This window comes from Oryx dammah, unplaced genomic scaffold (genome assembly GCF_014754425.2).
Source record: "Oryx dammah isolate SB20612 unplaced genomic scaffold, SCBI_Odam_1.1 HiC_scaffold_27, whole genome shotgun sequence".
In the NCBI taxonomy this organism is placed as follows: Eukaryota; Metazoa; Chordata; class Mammalia; order Artiodactyla; family Bovidae; genus Oryx; species Oryx dammah.
Genome location: NW_024070211.1, coordinates 7794758 through 7806144, shown reverse-complemented (window position 1 = coordinate 7806144; position 11387 = coordinate 7794758).

The window sequence follows — 11387 nt, the reverse complement described above, 5'->3', positions numbered from 1 at the left end:
ACACACACAGAATATTAGAACCGTGTGCATGCGATGCAGATTCGCTCCCTCGGGAGCAGAAACCCTACCCTCAGCCCTTTCTGCCCTGCTCGCCTGGAGACTGTCTCATCTCGGGAAAGTTGCAGGTTTCATTTCGTCACTTGGAAGCTGCTACAGCCAGCAAGGGAACCCGAGCTGACTTGGAGCCAGGGCCTTAATTGGATTGGATCCCCATAGAGGCCATTAGCCTCTCACTGCAGCTTGGCAGGGAAGAAATACTGCCTCTCCGACCCCAATCCCCACTCCCATACACCCCAGCCAAGATCTTCAATGGCCTATCACCCAAATAAGGTACTGTATTCAGTTTCCAATTATTTTCATTCTCCTTTTCATTTGAACAGCTTCTTACTGTTTCCAGACACTAGCATATACTGTACATATTATGAGTAGTCCCACGTGATCTCTTTACTTATGCCACAAATTTTTATTGAGGGCCTCCTATATGCCAGGCATTGTTCTAGGCCCAGGTCAGACAACATCCTGGTTTTCACAAACATTCCATTTCATTGAGGAAGACAGATAACAAGCCAATACGCAGGCCAATATACCTATGCTAGGAGGTAATAAGAGTTATGAAGAAGAAGAAATAGGAGAAAGGAGATGAAGAGAGGAGTTGAGGGGGAGTGGTTAAGAACAGCCTCTCTGATAAGATGACATTTAAGTAAAGACCTGAAGAAAGTGAAGGGGATACCTAGGCGGTATCTAGTGCTTTAGGCAGAGAGAACAGCAAGTGCAAAGGCACTGAGGCAAGAATTTCCTTAGTGTGTTGGAGGAACTCAAAATAGGCAGATGAGAAACAAAAGATCTTACTTGCTTGCTGAGACCTCCTGCCAATTCGGTGGCTCCTGCCCACTTCTTGCCTGGTGAACCCTGGAGAGTAGCGGAGGGTTTAGAAAAACTTCTTTAGGGGATTCTCTGATGGTTCAGTGGTTAGGACTTGGTGCTTACTGCCAGGACCTGGTTCAATCCCTGGTCCAGGAAGTAAGATTCCACAAGCCTCCAGCACAGCCTAAAAAACAAAGAAAGAAAGAAAGAAAAAAAAAAACCTTCTTTAGCTAGATAGCAAAAATCAACTCATGACAAATAATCCATCCCCAAAAGAAAAAGCTATTTTAAGAAGCTATCCATGACCATATTAGCCATAAGGGCAAAAAAAGATTTATATATTAATAATATGTATAATATATTTTATAATTAGATATGTATATACTACACATATATATAATACAGATATATATGTATACATGTTTATATATATATAAAACCACATATATATATGCATATATATATATATAAGAAAACTAATGTTTGTTGGCCAAATACTGTGGCTATAACATTCTACATTGAGCCTCTGTATATGAGGAAACTACGGCTCAGGCAAGACACGAGACTAAGATCACACAGCCATGGTTTAAACTCAGGTCCGCTTGTATGCTTGTCAGCCACTTTAGACCCTAAGCATCATGAGGACAGGGCCCTGTCAGTCTTCTTAACCTTTGTATGACCAGTACACAGCACAGGGCCTGGCCCAAAGTTGATGCTCAAAAAATGTTGACTAAAAGTTGAAGATCTGTATTTCTAAAGCCTGTTTGTGTTCTAATACACCATTTTGTTTCCCTGTCAAAACATGAATCCAACCAATCACTGGAATATTCTGCAGCTGTTAAAAATTCCTCAAATAAAACATAGTTCAAAAAACCCCCATAGCTCATCTACACAATGGAATAATACACAGTCGCTTAAAACAGTGTTCAAGGTTGCTGAGAGTGAAGCTGCCGATGAGGGCAGGAGCTAGCGGAGCTGGCCATCAGGATGATGGCGTTCTGTGCCTGGTGGCCTCAATTCAGGGCCATCACTGCTCCCTCGGCCCACATCCCCATTCCTACCTCCACCCCAGCTCCAACCTCCTAGCCAAGCCAAACATAGCCTGGAGGTTCAGAAATAATCATCATCACTATTCTTATTATTAGAGGTGCATTTAGCACTGAATATTTGCTTCATTGGGTGTACTGTATACAGAATCTCATGCAAAACCTACAATCCAAGTCCACTTAGCTAAGGCGCTAAGTCGCTTCAGTCGTGTCCGACTCTGTGCTACCCCATAGACGGCAGCCCACCACGCTCCCCTGTCCCTGGGATTCTCCAGGCAAGAACACTGGAGGGGGTTGCCATTACCTTCTCCAATGCATGAAAGTGAAAAATGAAAGTGAAGCCGCTCGGTCCTGTCCGACTCCTAGCGACCCCATGGACTACAGCCTACCAGGCTAATCTGTCCATGGGATTTTCCAGGCAAGAGTACTGGAGTGGGGTGCCATTGCCTTCTCCATTGAACCCCATTTTGCAGAGGAAGAAATTGAGGCTTAGAGACCTTCAATCAGTTGCCCAAGTCAAATAGCTGGTAAGTAAGAGACAGAGGTGGGATTTGAACCCAAATCGATTCTGACTCCAGACTGCACCACCACCTCCCATCACCCATAGCCATCTGGTGGGCAGTACCCTGCTTTCAACCATCTTCCCCCAGATGCCTGTTCCACCCTTTGCCTCTTGACCTAAGACCATGGATATACCTTCAGCACAGAGAAGTAGCTCTCACAGCTAGAGCTGGTGGCCTCGACTCAGATGAGGTGTCCATTTCCTATGGTCTAAAGATGCAGAGACAGCCACCTGCTGCCACAGGAGAACGCAGGGGTAGGTCTCCAGCCCCCAGCAGCTTCCCTGCAACATTGGACCAAAAATTGACAATCTTTTCCAGCCACAGAGGTTGATTTGAATAAGGACACTTCTTTCTCATCCTTGGGCAGTTACAGTTCATTTATTTGGTACCCTGAGGCCTGAACAATCCCAGGTTTTTAGATCACAGCTGGGTAGCAGAGCGGGTGTTGAACTGTTTGAAACTCAAGCCGGCAACTGTATTTTTTCAAAGCTGAGAAGTACCCTTCACGCTTCAGAAGAATAAACACGGCCCCCAGCTCTGAGCCGTGCCGAGGCTCAGCGTCCAGAGGAGACCCGCAAGCCGTGGCCCCGTGTTTTCCCAGCTGCGCCCCACATGCTCAGTCCTCCGCCCTCCGTGGTCAGTGGCTTGGTGATACTTGGAGGCTTGCCTAGTTGATCTGTTTGTTTCCCGGATCAAACAGTCACTCATCTCCTCAAACAGCACTGTGCTTCCTATTGGGCTGTCTGTATTTGGACCAGAACTGCCAGTATTTGTATACACACAGGGGACAGTCCCTAACAGAAGGACAACAGCCATTCCTCCTGAGCTGATCTCAGACATGGCCAGGGTTCTGAAGGCTGAGCCCAACACTTGTTCCCCGCCCCCCCCACTTGGTTTGCCTCTTTGTTTTCAAGTGAAACTCTAAAAGGAGTCCTTTCTTGCCCAGAACCTGCCCATACCCTTCAGCTGCTGAGTCCACCCTGCTAAGGCAGGGACCAGAGTCCCTAGATTCAAATAACAGGGTCAGGTGGGGTAGACATGTCCAAGCCCCACAGAACACTGATGAAGTATGCTAGGAGAGGCCTCATCCCAGTTTCACGGTGTGGAGGCTGACTGGGACAAATAAGGTAAAAGGGGCTGGGCACCTCTTCCTGCTGATCCGAAATAAACACTATAAGAATCAGCAGGAACAGGATATTTACTTGACCTTCAAGTGCCCCCTAACAGATTGCTTTCCCTGCCCCCCAGAAAGGGAAGGGAGATTGCAACTTATACAGTGGAGAAACCAGACCACCTCTTAACCGGGTGATCAAAATGAGCACACTCTCCATTGACATGTACACACTGTTTTATTTAAAATAGATAACCGATGAGGACCTATTGTATAGCACAGGGAACTCTGCTCCATATGATGGGGCAGACTGGGTGGGAGGGGAGTTTGGGGGAGAATGGATACTACGTACCTGTATGGCTGAATCTCTTCCCTGTCCACCCGAAACTACCACAAAATTGTTAATCAGATATACTCCAATATAAAATAACAAGTTAGGAAAAATAAAAAGAGTACCCTCTCCAAGCAGACAGACACTGGGGGGTTCTTGAAGTGATGCCTGAAGAAGCACACAGCATCACTTCTGTAAGATTCCAACTGAGAGTGTATAACCCAAATCCAATCATGAGGAGACATCAGACACACCCCAAACGAGCAACATTCTGTAAAACGCTCTTCTTCAAGATTTCAATGTCACAAATGCAAAGAAAGGCAGGGGGCTTTTCCAGGTTAGAGGAGAGTAAAAAGATGCAACAGCCAAACACAGCACATCACCTCGGCCCCGAGCTTGTACTAGAGAAAGGAATACCATAAAGAGAGTTACTGTGTCCTCTGACAAAACGGCAGTATGCATAGTAATTACAGAATCATGTCAATGCTAAGTTTCCTGAATTTCATGGCCGTGCTATGGTTATGGAAGAGAATATCCTTATTTTTTGGAAATATGTACTGAAGTATTAAGGGATACAGAGTGTGATGTCTGCAGTCTACTCTCAATGGTTCAGAAACCATAGTATATATCCTAGAATTAGATGTATATCCATATCTCTATCTAACATCTATCATCTATCTATATCTAATATCCAGCTATTATTGACCTATATATATCTAATATCTATCATCTATCTATCTATGGAGAGAGAAAATTAAAGTGGCAAAATGTAAAAAGTTTGTGGAATCTAGGTGACAAAGATTTAGGCAATGGCACCCCACTCCAGTCCTCTTGCCTGGAAAATCCCATGGATGGAGGAGCCTGGTGGGCTGCAGTCCATGGGGTTGATAAGAGTCGGACACGACTGAGCAACTTCACTTTGACTTTTCACTTTCATGCATTGGAGAAGGAAATGGCAACCCACTCCAGTATTCTTGCCTGGAGAATCCCAGGGACGGGGGAGCCTGGTGGGCTGCCATCTATGGGGTCGCACAGAGTCGGACACGACTGAAGCGACTTAGCAGCAGCAGCAGCAGCATATATAAATAACATATCTTTATATAGCTCATATAAATAAGCTTATCAATAATATGAGCTTTCATATTATTCTTGCAACTTTTCTGTTGATTTGAAATTACTTTAAATTAAAATAAACATGATAGGGGCCCAGAGGCAGGAAAAGCTAGATCCCTAACTGAAATCCAGGGAGTTTTCTCCTCTCTCTTGGAGAGGCCGAACCAACAGAACTCATTCTATATCTCTCTTTTGAAGGACCTTTTTATGTGTTGGTTGGTTTCCCTTTTGCTAGTAGCCAGGAAGACATTCCAGCCTCCTAGATCATCACTGGGGCCACCCCCAAGTCTGGCCATAGGGGCTGGGCCAGCCAGGAAACAACAGTGGTACCGGCTTAACCACTAGTCTTTCCAGGGATTCTGAGCCTCTGGGACCTGCGCTGGGGAGTGAGAAGGAAGAGGCACTGTTATGCCCTTTCCAAAAAGCCCCACGTGATCCCTCCCTTTCCGCAGACTGGTTCGGCACCCGCCCCCTATTGTCTCCAGTGGACCAGAAATCAGCAGAACCGGAACTGGGAACACCTTTTTGTTTCCCGCTTGTCAGAGGCATTCAGAAGACACTTCTCAAGGGATCCCAATGCTAAATTCAGACTGCCTGGGCCAGGCACTGTTAGCACATGACTTGCTACTCACTTTACCTGCAGCAAGTCTCTTCTCCTCCAGGAGCCTCAGTTTTCCTCCTCTGTAAAATGGAGACAACATGCTTATAGGCTCCTACTGAGGAGGACAGATACTACTGAGAGGGACAGATACCTCACGGAAAGAGCTGTCCCACGCTGAATACTCAACAAATGTTCATTGTTTATTATTATTATTAACCACAGGTCCTGCCCTTCCAGAGTCTGCCAATTGGCCAAGAAAACCACAGATTTAAGAAGAAATATCAGCAAAGCCTGATAACTGCTGGGTTAGGGGAAGTGCCCATAATTTCCAGGTGCTATGAAAGCACAGAGGGGGGCATCTAACTTAGTCTGGGGTGGAAGATAGTCATCAAAGTTTTCTCAAGAGGCAATGGTGTTCAATACAGACAAAAAAATGAGCACTTGCTCTGTGCAAGACATTGTCCTAGGCCCTGTGAACACTGCAAAATGTAACACAAAATAGTCCCTAGTCTTACAGAACTGCCAGGGGAGGCAGGCTCTCTCACAGACAAATAAATGTATAATATGTCAGGAGGTGATGCGCTATGATGAAAAAATGAAAGTTTACCCATCTGTAAAATGGGAATGCTGCAAGTACCTAACTCTAACCCTTGTAATAAGGGTTAAATGAAATATTGCTTAGAAGATAACTAGTAGCCCAGTATCTAATAAGGAGTGTTACATATTGTACATGCTTTGCAAGTGTCCAAGAAATGTTTATTAATCTGAACAGATTATTTCACTTATTTAACAGGAATTTTTCAAGATTGTCTTAATATGTACCAGGCCCTGAGTGAACATCAGGAAATGACCCAGCCGCAGGGTTCAGGAAGCTCATAACAGTCTAGCGGGGGAGACAGATAAACAGGCCATTCCAAATATCATGTGATAAGAATGAGAGTTATCCAGAGTTTACTATGTACCAGGCACGATTTTGAACATTTTATCTGCATTGAGTCATATCATCTTTACAACAAGTCTGAGCTAAGTGCTCTTTTACACATGAGGAAACTGAGGCACAGAGAGGTTAGGTCATTAGCCCAGAGTTACACAGCCAGGGCAAAAGTGGCACAGCTAGAATTCTGCACTAGAGGATCCCATAGTGTTGTGGGAGTCCAGAGGAAGGCCCCTAACAGGATGGATCAAGGAGAGCTTCCTGGAGGAGGTTCCATGTAAGACGAGGTTTGCATAATCAGTTGGTATTGGCTGTCCAGCGGGGGAGAAGGACTATTCAGTGGAGGACCTGGGGTGAGAGAAGATAGGCTCTCTTGGTGCCTGGCCAACAGTCTGAGATAAGGGGGTGGAGAGGGTGAGACTGGACAGAGGAAAGGCCAGGCAGGGAGGGCCTTAAACTGCCCTAAGAAATGTGGCCAGGATCTGCCTGGTGGTCCAGTGGTTAAGAATCCGTCTGCCAATGAAGGGCACATGGGTTCAACTCCTGATCTGGGAAGATCCCATATGCAGCGGAGCAACTAAGCCCATTGGGCTGCGGCTACTGAAACGCGAGTGCCTAGAGCCGTGCCCCACAACAAGAGGCCCTCGTACCACCACGAAGAGTAGCCCGCACTCTCTGCAGCTAGAGGAAGCCTGAGCATGCACAGCAACGAAGACTCATCTCAGGTAAAGATTAACTATTTATTAATTAAAAAGAAAAGGAATGTGGCCTTGGTGTGGAGGGTGCAGTGAGTAGGTCCACACTGAGTCGGGGAAGAACTCCCCACTGCCTGCAAGATGTCTGACACCCACTTCCTTGGAATCAGCCACTTGGCTGGGAGACAAGGCAAGTCAGTCTTCCAGTCCCACTGGGGTCCCTCCCGAAGGCATCTCTTAAAAAGCCAGAACAGAGAAGGGGAGGGGAAACAGAGAAGGGGAATGTATGGTCACCAGGGGACCCAGTGAGGATTTGGGACTTGGGTCTGATTCTTCCTCTTGACCGAAAAAAAAATAAAGTTTTTGAGAGGTGATGCAAGCAAATCCTAAAATAAATAAATAATAACTCAAGCAGTCCCAGAGAGCCTACAGCACAAGGGCAGTCCCCTACCCCCACCCCAGGCTGTCATTTCCCCTCCCCCAGGCTGCACACAGTTTCCTGGGTTGCCTTCCAAAGCCATTCTACATACATCTGCATAGGTTTATGTAGATATATCCCGTGGAAGAATTTTAATAATGAATTTTCATGTTCTTCTTTGTGGGGGAGAGTCCATTAAAAAGTAAAATATGTTCATTGTACAGAAGATTAAAAAAAAAAAAGGGCAGAACAAAGAATGAAGCTGCAAAAGCAATCACTGCTAACATTTCCAACCCAGGATTTCTGCTTTAGCAAGAAAAACAAATAACCTTTGAATGACATGGTAAAAAGCAGCTTTGTATTCTTTACCGAGTTCCATCTGCCTCCTCCTAATAGCATGCTATTTGGAATAATGAGAATTATTATTATTTCAAAGGAGAGAACGGAGACTCAAAGAACTCAAGTACTAGGAAGGAAGATCTCCTGGCCCTGGAGCTCCTTCCACGTCAGCTCTCCCACCTTCTCCCTGCCTCCCATGCCTCAGGAGGGGGGCCAGCTCCCTGCCCACTGGAGACAAAACCTTCTTGAGCCTTTGTCTGCCAGATGCAGGTGGCCCTGCTGCGGCAACCACCAGCTGCAGGGACTCACAAAATGACACACAAACCTGGTGGAACTTCTCTCTCCCTGCCCCGTGCTGCTCACCCCCTATTGGGATGGGGACAAACAAGGAAGGTAAAGGGCATGTTGAAAGCATAGGCTTTGAGGTCAGACTGCTTGGATTTGTAGCCCGGGTCTGCCCTGGCCAATTGTGTGATCTTAGGCAAATTACTTAATCTGTGTCTCACTTTCCCCAGCTGTAAAATGGGACAGCAGCAGTACTTCTCCCTAGAGCTGTCATGAGGATTAATTGCCCAGAAAGTATGCACGCACAGCAAGCACTTGGTAATGTTATCTGTTATTCTGGTCCTCTTAGCCCAGAGGTGAGGTGGGGAGGAAGGAGTCCTGTGCCCTGAAGGCCCCATCTCACATTCCACCTCCCTCCCCCAAGGCTACTCTGCCCACGGTCCCAACTTCCCCAAAACAGACAGATCTTTGCTCATGCCATACCCTCTGACTCTCTTTCCAGACGCTCCCGGCTGAGGAAATCTTTCTCATATTTCAGGATTCAGAGGCAAAGCCTCCAGGGATCCTCCAAAAACATACCTCCACCCTCAATCCAAATAAGCCTCTTCTTCCTCTGGATCCAGCACCACTGGACACTGGAAGAGTACACAATATTGTGCAACCCAGGGTTCCCCCGTCCTCCAGCTAACAAGGGTCACCAGTTCTTTAAAGTTGCTTCCTCCTTATACATTCCCAACAGAGTCCTCCTCCGGCCAGCCCCCCTATTCTGGGAATGTTTGCCCCAGTTTCAGCTCTGGGGGTGGAGCCCGTGAAGGCTAATACTAGCAGCTCCTGGCACTGTTTTGGTGTTGTTACTGGTCCACGAATGAGCACAAGACACAGCTTGAGCAATCAGACTTGCTGTTCAGTCACTAAGTCATGGCCAGCTCTTTGTGACACCATGGACTGCAGCATGCCAGGCTTCTCTGTCCTTCACTATCTCCCAGAGTTTGCCCAAACTCACATCCAGCGATGCCATCCAACCACCTCATCCTCTGTCACCCCCTCTCCTCTTGCCCTCAATACCTGCCAGTATCAGGGTCTTTTCCAGAGTCAGCTCTTTGCATCAGGTGGCCAAAGTATTGGAGCTTCAGCTTCAGCATCAGTCCTTCCAATGAATATTCAGGGTTGATTTCCTTTAGGGTTGACTTGTTGGATCTCCTTGCTGTTCATTGGATTCTCAAGAGTATTCTCCAGACCACAATTCGAAAGTATCAGTTCTTAGGCACTCAGCCTTCTTTACAGTTCAACTCTCACATGCGTACATGACTATGGGAAAAACCATAGCTTTGGCTAGATGGGTCTTTGTCAGCAAAGTCATGTCTCTGCCTTTTAATACGCTGTCTAGGTTGGTCATAGCTTTCCTTCCAAGGAGCAAGCGCCCTTTAATTTCATGGTGACAGTCACCGTCCACAGTGATTTTGGAGCCAAAGAAAATAAAATCTGTCTGTTTCCATTTTTTCCCGTCTATTAGCCATAAAGTGATTGGACCAGATGCCATGACATTTGTTTTTTGAATGATGAGTTTTGAGCCAGCTTTTTCGCTCTCCTCTTTCACCCTCATCAAGAGGCTCTTTAATTCTTCTTTGCTTTCTGCCATTAGAGTGGTACCATCTGCATATCTGAAGTTATTGATATTTCTCTCTGCAATCTTGATTCCAGCTTGCGGTTCATCTAGCTCAGGATTTCACATGATGTACTCTGCATAGAAGTTAAATAAGCAGGGTGACAATATGCAGCCTTGATGTACTCCTTTTCCAGTTTTGAACCAGGCTGTTGTTCCATGTCTGGTTTGAACTGTTGCTCTTTGACCTGCATACAGGTTTCTCAGGAGGCAAGCAGGGTGGTCTGGTATTCCCATTTCTCTAAGAATTCTGCACAGTTTGTTGTGCTCCAACAATCAAAGGCATTTGAGTAGTCAACAAAGAAGAAGTAGATGTTTCTCTGGAATTCCCTTGCTTTTTCTATGATCCAACAGATGTTGGTAATTTGATCTCTGGTTCCTCTGCCTTTTCTAAATCCAGCTTGCACATCTGGAAGTTCTCAGTTCACATACTATTGAAGCCTAACTTGAAGGATTTGGAGCATCACCTTGCTAGTATAGGAGATGGGAGCAATTGTATGGTAGTTTCTTAGCAACATTCTTTAGCATTGCTTTTCTTTGGGGTTGGAATGAAAACTGAACTTTTCCAGTCCTGTGGCCACTGCTGTTTTCCAAATTTGCTGGCAAGTTGAGTGCAGCACTTTAACAGCATCATCTTTTAGGATTTGAAATAGCTCAGCTACAATTCCATCACCTCCACTAAATTTGTTCTAAATAATGCTTCCTAAGGTCCACTTGACTTTACATTCCAGGATATCTGGTTCTAGGTGAATGACCACACCATCGTGGTTATCTGGGTCATTAAGACCTTTTTTGTATAGCTCTTCTGGGCATTCTTGCCACCTCTTCATAATCTCTTCTGCTTCTGTTGGGTCCTTTTTGTTTCTGTCCTTTATCGAAGCCATCTCTGCATGAAATGTTCCCTTGGTATCTCCAATTTTCCTGAAGATCTCTAGTCTTTCCCACTCTATTGCTTTCCTCTATTTCTTTGCATTATTCCCTTAAGGCTTTCTTATCTCTCCTTGCTGTTCTCTAGAACTCTGCATTCAGTTGGGTATATCTTTCCCTTTCTCCTTTGCCTTTTACTTCTCCTCTTTTTAAAGCTATTTGTAAGGCCTGTTCAGACAACTGCTTTGCCTTCTTGCATTTCTTTTTCTTGGGGATGGTTTTGGTCACTGCCTCATGTACAATGTTATGCACCTCCATCCATAGTTCTTCAGGCAATCTGTCTACCAGATCTAATCCCTTGAATCTATTTGTCACCTCCACTGTATAATCATAAGGGATTTGATTTAGGTCATACCTGAATGGTTCATGACATTATACAGGATGCAGTGATCAAGACCATCCCCAAGAAAAAGAAATGCGAAGAGGCAAGATACTTGTCTGAGGAGGCCTCAAATAGCTGAGAAAAGAAGAGAAGCTAAAGGCAATACCCAACTGAG